The following is a 3,095-nucleotide window of genomic DNA, read 5'->3' as shown; positions in this document are numbered from 1 at the left end:
TATGTGAAAAAATAATGAAAGAAAACCTCTTTAATTTGGTGAAGAAAATAGACATACAAGTCCAGGAAGCACAGAGAGTACCAAACAAGATGAATGCAAAGAGGCCCAGTCCAAGACACATCACAATTAAAATGCCAAAGGTTAAAGATAAAGAGAGAATCTTAAAAGCAGAAAAAGAAAAGCAGAGAGTTACTTACAGGGAAGTTCCATAAGGACTGTCTGCAGTTTTCTCAAAAGAAACTTTGCAGACTGATGTGGACACTGGCTTACAGTGTCCACATCCTTATGGATGAAATGAGACATTCACACGGACTACTGAGTCCGGTGGAGGAAAAGGGTGCGCATGGCTTTTCTCTCAAGGGGAGAAATTATACTTAACAAAACTGTATTATTGTACATTTACAAGTCGCTTAAGAGAATAGGTCTCGCGTTAAGTGTTCTTACACACACACACATACACGCACACACACAAGGATACAAGGCAACTTTTGGAGGTGATGGATATTTCTATTACCTCTATTGTGGTTGTTTCACATATATATAATGTCCAAAGTCATCAAATGATATACATAAAATATGGGCAGGTTTTTGTATATCAACTGCATCTCAATAAAGCTGTATTTTTTAAAGGAATATAATATGTGGCAGGCAGTAGGCTAAATGCTTATCATATTAACTTACTTCACTCTCACACTCACCTTCCGAGATGGGTAGCCCTCAGTATGTCTCTTTTACAGGTGAGGAAAATAAGACCCAGAGAGTAAAAAAATAATGCGCTCCATTTCCCCCATTTAGTAAGTGCTAGAGCTGGGAGCAGCATGGAGTCTGGCTTAAGAACCTGTGCCCTTGATCCCAGCACTGTGCTCCCTCCTGAAACATCCTTCCCTCCCACCATGGATGGCATGCTCTCCCGGTTTCTCCTGCAGCCTCTCTAACCACACTCTCCATCTTCGCCATTGCTTCTCTTCCTCAGCCAGCCCATTTCACCTGATGCTTGCTCTCTGGAGCTCTACCTAGGCTTTCTTCTGCTCATGCAAACCCTCTCCCCAGGGGCTCCTCAGGATCAGGGCCCCCGACTACCAGAGGCAGATGACTCCCCAGATGTGTCTGCTTGGTGCATCTGCTCCACTAGGCTTCAGGTGCAGATATTCAGCTGCCTCTCAGATATCTGCACCTGGACTTCCACAGGCAGCTAGTGCTTTCTATGAGCAAGAATGCATCCTCTTTCCCCCTAAATTGACTTCTATCTAATCTTGGACCTCACTGTGCTGGAAAACTAGGAGCCATCTTCTACTTTCTCTCTCATTCTCCAGCCTACCTGAATCACCAGGTTGGAGGAATTTCACTTCCTGTTGATGATTGCTCTGGTTGGGGCCTTTTTATTTATCTGGCAACTGAAAAGTCCTTCTAGGTGGTCTCTCTGCTTCCAGTCTTGTTCCCTTACATGCCTCAGCCTTTAAACCATGAGAGCGTTCTCTCTCAAACCCGTCTCTATTATTTGTGTAAAGCCCTCAAAGTCTTCTCATCACTACAGAAATGGTCCTTAAATATGTGGTTCTTAGGCAAGATTCATCAGAGCCACTTGAGCATTTGTTAAAATGAAAGCTCTCTGGCCCTCACCAAGTGTAGGGGACCGGTTTGTCTTGGCCTGGCAGATGTGACTCAGCTCTGGATGGAAAACCTACAGATGCGAAGTGCTGGGCAGGAGCCAGACCTTCAAACCGAGTTTTCCCGTGGGAATCAGGCCTAGAAAATACTTACAGACTGTTATGGCTTGCTCTTGCTAAAACTCCCTCACCCTGGTCTAAAGCAACAAATGTGTATTGTTTATCCTCAAGGTAACTTCCAAAGCCTGTGCGAGCTCCCCCAAGGACAGAGCTAATCAGCTCATTGCCACCTCCCTCTGCATGTTATTTTCATTTCCTTGATTGTACCTAGAATGTAGACAATAATATGTTCTGTGATAGATAATAAATCCTTCTATGATGTAAGACCCAAGGAAAACAATAAAAGCCTGTCTAGGCAAGGGTCCAGGTGCTCTCCTCTTGAGGAAGTGGCCGAGGCACCAGAGGCACTCTCCCCTTGAGAGTAGTTGTGCCTGTTCCCTTTTTCCACACAGGATTGTTGTCGCCTGTGCACTGATTCTCATCGTCAACCACAATAGGCGGACTCTGCTGGACAGGGTCTGCAACAACCAAGACCCACTAACTCAGCACCTGTTGGGGCACAGTTTAGGGATGCAGGCTGTTACGATGCTACTGGAGTGATTCTTAATTTGCCACCCGGATAAAATCAAAGCATCCTAAAGGGACATGGATGTTCTGATCTCTATTCTTCCCTCCAGCCTTCTCTCTTACCAGTCTTTCCGAATTCCCCCAAACACCCCAGCTGCTTTTATTTCCCACCCAACCCCAGGCACGCCTGTCTCACAAGCCTTTCCACTGTCCCCTCTACCCAGAATGCCTTGCCCTTCCCTCTGTCTCAGACCATCCCCCATTCTCCTTAGGTCTGCTTGGGTCTGCTCTTCCCCTCCCAGGCTCCAAGCTTCCCCAATGCCCCCCTTTGCATAGCCTTGTCCATTCTTAGTGCACCAGCCTGCAATCGTGTTCCTGTCTGTACCTCTCAGTTGCCAGCTTCATCTTTCTGTTTCCAGAGCCTGATGCAGTGTCTGGCCCATAGCAAACACTCAGTAAATATTTATCAAAGAAATAAATGAATGACCATAAAGAGGTTGTGCAACATAGTAGAAGGATTGACAGAGTGTTGAGGAGCCACTGAAGTAGGGGTTATACATTTTGCCTGGAAGACCAAATAGTTGTCACAGGGAAGGGGACATTTCATTAAGGCCTTCAGAGAAAAGGAAGAGTACAAACGTACAGGGCAGAGGAAAGGGGGAAAGAGGTACTGCTGGCCCAGGGAGGTTTCAGGGAGAGGTGGGCACTTTGTCAGGGAGGGACACAGGATGGCCCGAGGGGCTGGTGGCAGCCAGGAGCTGGGAGAATCAGCAGGGCGTGTCCCAGCTGGGGACCCTGAACAGGAAACCCACGGGCTGCAGTGCCACCTACTGTGCCCAGCTGGTTTTCAGGCCCCCTGGG

Source organism: Artibeus jamaicensis, unplaced genomic scaffold (assembly GCF_021234435.1).
Source record: "Artibeus jamaicensis isolate MK-2021 breed Jamaican fruit bat unplaced genomic scaffold, CSHL_Jam_final contig_415, whole genome shotgun sequence".
Classification (NCBI taxonomy): Eukaryota; Metazoa; Chordata; class Mammalia; order Chiroptera; family Phyllostomidae; genus Artibeus; species Artibeus jamaicensis.
Note: the sequence above shows the minus strand (reverse complement) of the source record.